This window comes from Taudactylus pleione, unplaced genomic scaffold (genome assembly GCF_031769625.1).
Source record: "Taudactylus pleione unplaced genomic scaffold, aTauple2 ptg000117l, whole genome shotgun sequence".
Lineage (NCBI taxonomy): Eukaryota > Metazoa > Chordata > Amphibia > Anura > Myobatrachidae > Taudactylus > Taudactylus pleione.
Genome location: NW_028284519.1, coordinates 13,627,842 through 13,641,548, shown reverse-complemented (window position 1 = coordinate 13,641,548; position 13,707 = coordinate 13,627,842).

Sequence of the window (13,707 nt, the reverse complement as noted above, 5' to 3'; positions counted from 1 at the left end):
ATATTGAAATTCTGTCAATGTCCCAATATTTATGCACCTGACTGTATGTAGCACTTTATACACTTTTATTATAACCTCCTACTTATGTAGGACTTAACATATAGGCTTTCTTCTTTATTATCCTTTAAGCCTCACTTTAAATCTCACACTAGTGTGATGCCATGCGGCGGTTCTGCTGGGTTGGCCTGGGGGGTCCCGTACCCTGTATTTGTTCCATAGGAGTGTTAGGGACCTGCCTGATAGAGGTCACCTGGACGCGGTGGGCATGCCCATATGCCCATGATCATGGCCATTATTATGCTAAGAACCTCTTGAATGCAATTTAGCAGTATTATTATTAGGTTGAGCATGGTTAGAGTGTGCACTTTTTCTGCTTGCAGCACTACAAGTCTCAGCAGGTAGCACCTCACATTGTGCTTAGGGTGCAATCTAGGGCCCCTCCCCCTATGTATTCTGTACTGTTTGTATGTATGTACACTGGAAGAATGAGACTCCTCCCACCTTGATTAGCACCCCTCCCACCTGTTCCTGGATGTTTTTACTTAGCAAGGCGTCCTTGCACTCCAAGACGGCACATCTAATGAGGCACATTTTGTTTGTTTATTTTGTTGAATGTCCTTCCTTTCCTTCACCTAGTCCAGCCCCCTTTACCATTCAGCACCATTCAAGCTCTGCATAGCAGGTAAGTTTAGTCGTGGCAATGTAATAATAATGTTAATTTAGGTGACTTCTGGTGGGGTATTAATGTGATACGTGGCTGGTGGTAGATATCAAGATAATATCGAGTTTTCATGTAATGTAGCAGATAGTTGAGGCTTTTAGTATAATTTGGCATAGGTGCTAATAAATCAATGGAAAATCTCTGTTTTAATTACAGTATTGGCACTATTAATTAAATGACAGTTAGTTGGTGAAAAAGAGGCCTATATTTGTGAGTGTAAATATAAAACTGTCAGGTTGGTTGAGGAAAGGGTGAAATAGAGAGTTCCTGTGTTGCTCTCATTGCAGGTGGTGAGTAGTACCTACAGTGTCACTTTTCAAAATAGGTCCACAGCATTACAGGATCCAGCCATGCTACATCAGATTGTGAAAGCTGCAACAATATGTGGTAGAGAGCAGAACAGTCTGCCAACTGTCTTGATTCAAACAATCCCAGTTTTGGAGAGCTACCTCACACAGTCAGGGCTTTATCTTGACTGTAGGGACTGTCGAGAGATATATGGAGAAGAGATGAGAAAGATACAGTATCTTATATATAAAATGAAATGGCCTATTTGTTTGTTTGTCTGTCTGCCTGTCCTATATGCTTTCGGACACGCCTGCACCGATTGGAATGAAAGCAATGCAAGGTGGTCCAGATGGATCTTGGGACGCTGGGCAGAACTTTGACCCAGGGAGCCTATTTTGGGCCTTTCACTGTGTGGATTTGGATGAAAACTTAACAGAGAGGTGGAAATTGGCCTAGGATGCCTAATGGAGTGGTTGGGGTCCAGGTTGGACCTCATGACAAAGTGTGCCGGGCAGAACTTTCACCCAGGGAGCCTGTTCTGGGTTTACCATTGGATGGATTTGGACAACATCACATAATAAAACTTAAGCCCAGGCACTGCCGGGTACTTCAGCTATACTAAATAACTCACAGTGCTGCACCATGATGTGAGTGGGTCTAGATACTCTACACTTTTCCTTTATGTTCCCCCAAAATGATCTCCTTGCCACATAAGAGGGAGAGAAGGTCAAGCATTACTTTCACACAGGCTTACGGAATTTATATATCTTCTCTGTGTAATTTATTGTATGTATATTATATGTTATGTAAGTCTTTGTTAACTCATTGAATATATGTGTTCAAAACAAAAATCAGAAACTACAAGAATGATATCTCTGGGCTCCCAGGGTCATTTCCTATGACTTATCCGTCATCTTAATATATTTCCTTTGCACTGAGGAATGAAAGCATTTCACATTCTGGCTGTTGATTGTTTTTTTATTTCTTTATTTCATTTTTTTTTTTTACTTAAGAGGGGGAAAAATATGCTGTGCACACATGCTCAGCTTGGGGGCTGCTACCATCCTGCCCCTTTCAACATTCAGGTTAGAAGGGACACGCTTCCGTATGCTAAATAACAATAAAGAAAGACCAAAGCTAAAGGGATGAATTATATGAGAGGTGTGTGTACTGTATTTCTACAAAAGGTCTTGTGTCTAAAGTTGTTTCTTTTTTACCGTGAAAATAATTCCATTCAGAATCCATAGAGTTAAAGTAGAGCTACAAGCAGCAGAATAAAATTAAAAAAACCCCCCAATGATATGTTTTTAATATTTGAAAAGAGGAAGTGTAGCATGGCTCCAAATTAGTTTTCTCTCCACACTAATCTTTTCCTCCTCCCTTTTTATCATGCCTGGCAGATCATCTAAAATTGCATTGCTTTTAATGCTGAAGATCCAATAGGTCAAGAAGATCTGCTGAGAACTCAAAGACTTAGTGGGCGATTCAGACCCGGACACTAAGCCGCGATCGCTCGCATCCAAAAGGGGCCGAGTATGTAAATTCCGCGACTGCACTGTCTGGTGTAAGGACAAGCACTTTTATTTCTTAGCATGCATCATCTCCAGGAAGTGTATTATTAATCAGAACCACCGGAACTGCATGCAGCGCTGAGGTAGACCCAACCCCACCGCAAGCACTGCGATCACTGCAGGCTGAAATACAACCAAGTGACGTGTACAATGATGCTTCCATGCTAATTATACACACCCATAAAACTCTGTTTTGATGCCCATACAAGCCTGCATTCGCAGCATCACTCCCCCGTTCACAAGCACCTTCCCCTGTTACCACCCACAAATGGCACTCAAAGTAGCGCTAAGTCTTTGTGCTACGAGCGCACAATTCTCAATCACTCACAGTGAACGGTTCGCGCACACACACAGTGTTGCATATGCATGCGCAGATGGGCGACAATCGCCCATAGTGAGCGATCGCGGTCTGAATCAGACCCTTACTGCATTGCGGAAAGGAGGAAAGAGGATCTCGGTACAATTACAAGGACTTATAACTCAACCTTTGGCACTAGATTGTGGCCTGAATGCAGCCTGTGTTTATACATTTTTTTCAACTTTTTATCAGGAATCATGGATTACAGGCACAAAGAAAAAAATGTCAAGATAGCAAATCTGACATTTATATAATAAGTGAGAAAGTGAGTGTGTCTGTCTGTCAGTTTGTCCTTTATGCACAGACAGAGTGTTGTACCTATGTTGCCTATGTCTGAACTTCGTCAGGGCCACACACTGTCACACAATCCCATAAAACCGGGACACTATTAAATTACACAGGTTCAGGGGCTGAGGTGCTGGCTTCATCAACACACTGTCACACTCTAGCAGGCTCATGAGCAGCTCAGCAGTTGATAGATTCCACTCGATACATTCAGACTATGGCAGACAGCATAAACAATCCACAATCATTGATCCTGTCAAAGCTTAGCATATGGAGATTACAAACAGCAGGGGATATTGATCAGTGCCACTGTGGATGGGCCCCCTTCTGTCCAAAATGTGACATTCCCCCCTTGATGGCAGCCCTGCTAGACATGGTCTTCAATGTTGGTCTGCAGAGTGATTTCAAGGCATGATTCAACTGCGGTTGCAGTGACAGGGATCACACAGATTCCTGATTATTGGGAATCTGCTCATGGTGCCTAAACTGTACCTCACATGTGCGATCCCGCATGAAGTCTGGCAGCAGACTGCCAGTGATTGACAGTCTGCTGCCATTTCTGGGCAGGGAGTGGGCGGTAAAGGCCTCCGTTTCCCAAAATGGAGGCATGTCGCCACCATTGGGGAGTGGAGAGGACAGGATTTCGATGGGCTGACAAAGATTTCCTGACCTCTTTTACTCAACTGTGGCGGGTGGCTTGTCCCTATGGTCACTCAGCCAGACAAGGGGATCGCAGATGGCCAGATGGTGCGACCTTGGACACAGCTTGGATCAGTAATGTCCGCAGGAGAGAGGCGTAATGCCTCCTGCTGCATTACCATATTACCGCTATGCTAGCAGCTGCAATAGCATATCCGCAGCTGAATCACCCCCTCTGTTCTGCAGTGATTTCTGAAACGTAAGTGATTTTTGAAGCAATACTGATTTCTGTTCTGTAAGTCAGTCTGCTCCTGATATACCCCATTCCAAACGGTATGAGAATAAGTAAGTGCTGGGGAGTAAAACTGGCCACCCATATCTGTTGTGGTCCCCCGTACATACATCCTGGGGATACTTATTGTTGGTAGCCCACGGAAATTGGTATTTTGGGGGGATAATCCACAAATTTATTTGATAAATATGCCCCTTAATCTCTTACATTTCATTTATTTATGTGAAACATATACCATTCTTTCCAATGCATTAGTTCAAATACCATTTTTTTAAACAAATGTGTCTTTCACAAATTAATTGTCACCCATTGAGCTGCCCAATTGCGTATGTCCAAAATGTACACTGTAATGTCCCTAATCCTAAATGACTTTTTATCAGCTTTATTGCCTTCCTTTGTCCGGTCGTGAAGTCAGATATCACAGTATTTCACAGTCAGAGATCTGATAATTTTCTTTACAAACAAGATAGTACCATCCAACATAGGAAATGTTCTTCCCAATATCCCTGCAAATCTTATGATCGATGACTAAAAAAAATCTCTATTTTTACGTTAATTTTCTTTGGAGCAGACAGGGGATGGAGTCCTATCAAATTTCTGTACATTGTGAGACTTGGGTCCCATCCCATAAATTCCAATCACCTGAAGTTCATGCTCATAGTCTCTTACTTCTACTGTATTTTCTCTACATGTTACAGCATTCTATCCTCATCCTCGGCCAGTCCATCAATTCTAAGGCCATATCTCTGCTCGGCTCCCCTTCCTTCTATCCAATTAAATGCCCCTCTCCCATTATTTAACTTTACCATTTACTTTAATAATACACTTTCCTCTGCTGCTTCCAAATATTTCTCTAGCTACCAGTGTTTCCCTGGACTCACGAAAATTGTTGCTCTCCTGATTTCATCTTTTGTCCTCTGTTCTGCCCCTGATCTCACTATTTCGCTTTCTTATGACAGCTTGTTCTTGAGTCATTTTTGCATTCCACTTGTTTCATCTCTACAATAAGTCACCAACATCTTAAAAGCCTTTTTTTTTAAAAAAATCCTCCGTACCTATATGACTATATCACACTACAAACCAACCTTCACAATTGCTATTGTTTAAATAGCCCCTGCCACCAGGGACGTGTAGTCAGGGGAGGCAGAGCCTCCCCTGTCATACTCCCTCCCCTATCATACTCCCTGTTATGCACCAGTGTTTTGATATAAAAACTGTATTTTTATATATGTGTGCCACCCCAGACATTGACCTCACTGCACGTCAATGCCTGCCACCCTTTGATGTTGGCTGGCATCATGTCTTTACTCCTACACTTATGTTATTGTCTAACATAAAAAAGATTCATATTTGGCCATTAACCCTCAACATCACTTTAAGACCATTACTGTGTTCTACATCAAACTATTTGTTTACTTTAAGTACAAGGTACAGTACAGGATATACCATCCAGCTTGATGTCATTCCAGTCTGCATATAACTCTCACCTGTTATACTGAAGAAGCCTCTTCTATATTTTACTTTTACTGCCCAACTCTTTGCATACTGGATAACTATTTCTTCACAGTTGACTCTCTCCCTGGAATCATTGCACATTATTCTTAACTGTTTAATCTGTCACTGATCTGCATTTGACCATCCACTTTCAAGTGAAGCATTCATTTCTGCCATCCAACAGAACATGTAATGAATGCATACTATCCAATGGGCTACTGTCCTGTTTCTAACCTTCCAGGACGTATGACCTTCAATAATGATAAAACTTCATGGGGCACACTGGCAGGCACATTTACTTACACAGTTTCCCTCCTACTTGCACCCAGATCACAGTAGACAAGCACAAGTGTAAAAGAGATGGCACAGTTGGTAACATCTTCACCAGGGTATTCCAAAAAAAAAACCTACCATCCTCCTAGTTCTATCTACAGTATCTCTGTCTCTCTATTGTGCAAAGTGTTTCCTTAGAAAGTGTCTAAAAGTTGAAGCAGTATTATATATTTATTTCTTAACATTTACTTACAGTATATACCGCCAGCATATTCTGTTGTGCTTTACAATTGGGAACAAATCAGTAATAAAACAAGACTAGGTAATAGAGGTGATAATCCCTAAAATTGCCTATTCTGGGTGAAAGCCATCTCACAGGAGGGCAGTTCCAGAGGCAGTAAACGAATCTGACAAAGTGGTAATAGTGGTTAAAATAAAATTGAATGAGCATTTAAATTTAACTTGTGTCTTAAGGGTTTATTTAGTAAAGGTCGATTTTGATCGATTTTCATCCATTTTAAATGGATGAATATCGATCAACATCGATGTATTTTTATGTCTAAATCACACATTTAATAATACTTAAAAGACCCAATCAAAAATAGTTTGTTAGTAAATGCATGATTTAGCACTCAGAAACACAACATCCATGCTGATTGATTTTCTTCAATTTTACACTGATCAAAATCAATTAAAATCAACTTTTACTAATATACTCCTAATTATGAATACATTTTTTATAGGGGTCTTCCTATGTGCTTCTCAGTCCTGTCTTCATATCATAAAACAAAACTATTTATTTTAATTACCCATAGATACTGTATAATGTTTGCATAGACTTGTATCCAATGCAGAAAGAATGCAGAATGCAAAAAGTATACATCTGTGTCTTATTCAGCAGTAACAAAAATAAATAAAAAACATTTATGAAATAAATAAAATGGCTGAACGACACAGAAGGAAGCCAAAAGTATATATGAATTAATTTACTAAAAGCTGCAGGTTGGCAATTACATGTACTGTACATAAATTGTAGTCCTGAAACTGCAAAATTCTGCAATTCTGCATTTGATTACTTGTACAGTTATGACCTTTTATCCTACAGATTGGCATCTCGATGCAAATGATAACATCTGTAGAAAATGTATCCACATAGTACCTATCAAACTACACAACAAGGATGAAAATATCCTTTGCCTGTGTAGTTCAGCCAAGATAACCTTTTCACTGCCAGAGATCCAGTGCGAATGAAACTAAGAAATATCTATTAATTGTGTGCCTAAATACACAAAATCAAAGCCAAAATAAATAGTATAATGTAGTGTAAATGTACAGAGCCACCAGACGTACACATGGAATTTTATAGCAGATAAGAAACAACTCTTTGATCTTTACAGACCACTGGTGGTCTAAAGAGAAAGGAACCACACATTGTGATGTTGGCCCACAAACATCTCATCATATGCAGATGTGTACTTTGTCCTTACTAGATTTGTCTTATGTGCGCCGGGAAATTGCTCAGAAGTTTGAAAAAAGCCACAAAGGACTTTCTTGGCAGAGTAGAAAAATGGCAACATGCCCTGAGTTAGCAACACAAGTTTAAAAGTCTGTGATGAAGAGGAATGAGGCACAATTCTGCAATAAAAAAGAGCAAGGTTTTTTAAGCTATTCAAAAAGTTCTGATTTTACTGATTTTTACTGATTACAATATGGTAACAGAAACATGGTTCATTTATGTTGCATTATATCATTTTAGTTATTTTGAACCCAGTACATTGGGGGACATTGCAGGAGTATAATTCTATTTTGACTGCTCCTTTTTTAAAGAAGAAATAGGCAAGCTATGGCCCGTGGTCATATTTATAATGGGTACAGGGTATGGGGTGCACACATACCCCTGGGTACATGGGGGCCCACACCGCACACCTTGTACCCATGAACGATACTTACCTGTCCGTCGGTGCTGGAAAAGTAATGGGATAATAGCATGGGTGCCATTTTCCTGGAGATCTGTGCATGTGCAGTAGACTCTGGTACAATGCCCACACAGAGGCTGCCCTCACAGGCTCCCTTCTCTCTATCCCCCCAGACTATGGTCCTCTTGCAGCTCTTCACCAAACAAGACTAAGCTCTACTAACATTACATGAACTGTACACAGTGTAGTGGTTTGTATGTGTCCCAAACTTGCAATAATTAAATCAGAGGATACTTACTTATGAAATTATTACATCTTCTGTAGGAATAAAAATCTAGGAGCTTTTGCACAATCTGAAAACTTTTTTAAATGAATCATGTGTTATATAAATATAAATCATATAATTTGTCATACTGACCCCGGTGGTGAGATCTCCAGCGCTGAAGTGAGAGACATTTGCCAAGTCCCTCCTGACCTGTGCTGCCACAGCAAGTCTGTTGTCATTTTTGCATTCCTGCAGCCATTGCCCTGTTCTGAAGTTCCCTCTAGTGGTAGGTGTGTGTTGCTACGCTTTCATGATCTTGGGTCAGCTGTCTGGTGATGTCATTTTGGCACCAGGATTTTGATTGCACAGCATATTTACACCCACTCTGTTGACCATACTGCTGCCAAAGTATCAGTGTCCTTTCAAGATGGCATTCTGCTTGGAACTATACAAATCTTTATGGATTTCCAACCCATACTAATTTTCCTACTGAATCCTTTAGGTGATAAATTAGTGTTCAAGATTAAGACGAATTTGAAGTGTTGCAACTCTCGGATGCTATAACGTATTTTGGCTTTGGCGAGACCTAGTACTGAGATGCGGAGTCTAACGTGTTGGCAGTATTCACCAGGGACCCCCGCAAAGAGTTTTGGACTTAGCTGGGTCTGACACGCAAGCCATGGCCCTCCGACTAGGTTCCCTAATACAGGTGCTGGTATGCTCTGGATTGGAGACGAGTATGATATAGACGTATAGCGTAGTCAACAAGCTGGGTCAGAACCAAACAGACAAGATGGTATCAGGGAGCAGATGTATGCAGGTCATGGAAGATAGCCAAGGGACACCCAGAAAACCAAATGCAGTACCAGGGAGCAGACTGAGTCAGGTCACAAACAAAGCCAAGGTCAGGAACGAGCAGTAGTATCACAGATGAGAATGGTGGAGTAAGGTTTGGGATTCTATACTCTGGCAGAGGAGTGTACCCAGAGTCTCCCTTATATAGGAGAAGGCTTAATTTGGCACCTCCTGTGATATTACTAGGGGGTGTGCTTGGCCCTTTAAATCTTCCTGCAGGTCGGGGTGCGCACCCCTAGGGGAGCTGCGGTCACCTGTACTCACAGAAGATGCTGGAACAGGATACTGACAGCGGGCACCAGGGAATCCTCTCCTGCTGCCCGCCACCGATCAGGACCCCAGTGCTGCTGGACCCGGTAAGTAATGCCCAGTGTCTGGCACACTGTAACATGAAGTCAACAAGATTTTAAAACTCCAAAATATCCTGAGAAGTTCTCTATTTTCTGTTTGACTTGAAGTGCTTCAGTCCTGAAGTATGTTCTTGGGTGAGATCTGAAGATGTCCATGCTACTTATTTCTTGAAAGAATTTCATAAGAAATACAGTAACAAGCTATTCTTGGAGTGTTCAGGGCCCACCCCTAGGGTGAGGGGCACTGCCACACTGCTAAACCAGGTTGCCACTTACAGGCTGTGGTGGCAAAGTATCTGCCTATGCTGTGCTGGCCTCCAGTGGTGGCAGGCAACTGCTGGGTCCCTCCTGTCCTGTGGTCCTACAATTGGTCCATGAGAGACATCTGCCGTATCCCTCCTGTTTGGTCATACTGCATCCTAAAAGCTCGACACATGAAAACTGAACAAAAACAAAAATAGTAAATATTAGGCTACCAAAAGAGGTGCAGAGATGAATGGCTGGAGACGACTCTGCTCATGGCAGTTTACAGTCCAATTTCTGTCATTGTCATTAAACTTTACTGTATAGCCTGCTCTTTTAGCTGATGTTCATATTTGTAATACGGTAGTATTACTTAATAGTTTGTTATTTATAAGACACAAATTTCTGCAACAACAATCACAATTACAGTACAATCGTACAATACAAATCACAAGAAAGAAAGAACAAGAAAGATAGGATTAAGGGCCTGATTCAGAGCCGGATGCAATTAGCGCTCGCTCGTCCAGAAAATAGGGGTGGCTATTCAAATCAACCGTTCGCTCTTTGCGGTCTGTTCACGCCTCTAGGTCTGAACGAGCGATCCAAACTTGCGGTCGTTTTTTGAAAAATACGCCCACTGGCCGCTCGCATCCTACGTCATGTCCGCTATTTATTAGATTAATGGAGTACATCGACCAGGGTATGAACTGCTCGCTATTCTTGGGGTTGGTTTTTCCTACCACAATTTTGCAAGCAGTTCTGACTATAAAATAACCCAGTGACGTGGTCAATGACGCTGCTGTTTTAATTATGCACACCCTTAAAACGCCCGTTTTGACCTTTAAGCACGCCTGCGTTCGGATCTCCACTCCCCGTTTTCAAGCACCGTCCCCCGTTACCACCCACATACGCCTCTTTCTGTCACTCAAATTATCAGGAATTCGCTATTTTGCGAGCACATGAATTTCGACCGCACTGACTGGTTCGCGCATGCGTATAACGATCCGTACGCATGCGCAGTTGGGCAAACATCGCTTGGAGCGAACGAGCGGCCGCTTACGAGCGGCTCTGAATCAGGCCCTATGTTCATGAGATCTTACAGTCTACAGCACTAAACCTTTATAAGTGCTCCTACCCCTTCAGTTTTTATAAATTTTTCTCTACTACCCCTTGTCAGTTGTTATTATTATTGTGAATGATGTATATCTAATATAGAATGCCTACGGCATGTTTTGGAGGGGTTATATGACACTGGATATGTCATATTAATTGAGTATCTGTTTTAAACTAAGGTAAGTAGATTGTGTGACCTTAATATCACATTATTATGAAAGAGTGGCGCTCTAAGGGACCGCAAATAAGAGAAAATTCTAAGGGAGGGCAAATAAGGGAATTTATCCAAAATGAAACTGTAATTGTGAAACTATGTATTTTATGGGGATAATAGAATATAGTAAACTGTATTTAAATCTAAATGTTCAATACCTAATTGCTTGCTGTGCCCAGATTTATAGCCTGATGCCATTCCTTAATATGATGTGTTCATACTGTATGTTGAAAGCTTTCCCGTTTGCAGGTGAAGTTTGACTTTGTAAATAATCCAGGGAAAAATTACCTACAGCCATGGCCAAAAGTTTTGAGAATGACACAAGTATTGGTTTTCACAGTTTGCTGCTTCAGTGTTTTTAGACCTTTTTGTCAGATGTTACTATGGTATACTGAAGGAAAATTACAAGCTTTTCATAAGTGTCAAAGGCGTTTATTGACAATTACATTAAGTTTATGCAAAGAGTCAATATTTGCAGTGTTGACCCCTCTTTTTCAAGAACTCTGCAATTCGCCCTGGCATGCTGTCAATCAACTTCTTGGCCACATACTGACTGATGGCCGCCCATTCTTGCCTAATCAATGCTTGGAGCTTGTCAGAATTTGTGGGTTTTTGTTTGTCCACCCACCTCTTGAGGATTGATCACAAGTTGTCAGGGTTTGGCCTAGGATCGGCCGTTACTCACCTCAGCACCGGCTTCCCCTGACTTCTCATGTGGTCAGACGTCAGTTGCGGTGGCGGGTTGCGCGCTGAGGATTTTGCCTTAGGTGCCCTTGGACTTCCATGTGCGGCTGTGACTTGGTTACTGAGGTTGCCGTCATGGGCGCAGCCATGATAGTCTGCATCACCTGACTGTTCCTTCAACTAATGGTAGCGTGGTCTTGGTCAGCTGACACCGAACTCCTATGAACCACTACCTTAGGGTATATAAGTAGGCTCTGGACACCAGGAAGTTGCCTGTGCAACGTCGTCACTTCCAGTGTATGCTTGTTGTCATTCTGTTCCAGGTTCCTGTTCCTTGCTCTCAAGTGATTTCTATTGCCATCTTGGTTCCACTGTCTGGTGTGTTGAGATTCACACACCATGTACTCAGTACAGATCATCAAGTACAACTACTGAACCACTCTCCGATGTGTCTGGAGTAACACGTTGTGTACTGAAGTCAATACACACTACCGAGTACAACCACTGAAACACTGTCCGGTGCATCTGGATTCACACGTTGTGTACTCAGGGCCTGATTCAGACCCACTCACGAGCGCATAGTGCTCGCAAGCGGGTCGATGGTGGGCCATTGCACATTTGCGGTGTGCACACCGTGCGTGCACAAGCCCCAGAGTGAGTGGGAAATCACTCACTCCGGGGCTCGCTTCAAGAGGGGGTGGCTGTCAATGTTGATCGACAGCTCGCCCAGTTTTGTAGGCGAGGAAGGGGGGTGGCTGGAATGCCTGCCATTTGTGGGTGGCCCTACTGACATCGCTAGTATCTATTAGAGCAGAAAGTCCACTCCGGCTTGCGAGACCTGAGACTCTACCACAGGGTCTCCTCGCAAGCCCGATGATCACAATAATCGCGATCATCGCCAGGCCATATGCACATGCTGTGGGTTGTCCCCAACAGCTGTGCGAGCGGCCTGGATTCCAGTCAAAAAGAAAAAAAGGGATGCCCTGATTCAGAGCGAGCGCACGCAAATAGCATACGCCTCTGAATCAGGCCCTCAGTACACACTTTTGAGTACAATTGCAAACCATTCACTGGTGCATCTGGATTCGCACACCGTGTACTCAGTACATCTCCATTCTAGTCATATCTCTGAGTCCACCTCCTGTACCAATGGTGCTCCAGTGTCCGCACTCCGTGCAGCCAGTGCTCTCCCAGTCAGCTCAATCTCCACCCTCCTCCAGTGCTGGCAGAGCATCCTACTCATCTATGGATCTTTCCTCTGGTCTCCCATTGTACCACTTCAGGAAACAAATCACTTTGTGCCTACCCTGTACCTGTGGGTATAGAAATCGTACTCCCAGTGGGCCATAGTGCTATACCTTTCTCCATTTCCCACTCACATTGGACACCTGATCAAAGGACTGCAACCTGCTTGTTGGGAGCAGCTGAAACCCATATCCAGCTTGAAGGGGTCACTGGTGAAAACCTCCCAGCAGGTTAGACTCTGCACCCTTGGTCAGGTCTCGTCAACATCCGATACTTGTGGATGAGGAGAACGTACATCCAGGCCCCTCACCCTCCAATTTCTCCATCAACCCAGGACCACAGCTTTCAGCTCTTCAGTAGGGATTTATTGATTGGAGTCAGGCGTGACACAAGTTCTCAATGTGTTTCCTGGCCATGGACCCAAAATGTAAATATTTTGTTCCCCGAGCCACTTAGTTATCACTTTTGCATTATGGCAAGGTGTTCCATCATGCTGGAAAAGGCATTGTTTGTCACCAAACTGTTCTTGGATGGTTGGGAGAAGTTGCTCTTGGAGGATGTTTTGGTACCATTCTTTATTCAAGTCCCTCTATCTGAAAGGACAGCTCTTAACTGGAGAGCTGTCCTTTGTGATTTTCTAGGTACATACCGGCAGTATGTACCCGATAAGTGGCAGAATGTACAGCATTGCAGATGCGATGCTTGGTGCATCCCACCACCTATCCATTACACAGCTGTAACATGTTCAACCCAGTGTGTGTTGAAGCAATATTATGCTTGTTAGTGTTTCACTGAAGTTTTGATCCTAAGTCTATTAATTTAATGAAAATTGATATCAAATATTAAATGTATATGATATCTTCTTACCTGGCACAGTGACACGATTTGCTTTAGGTGTTAT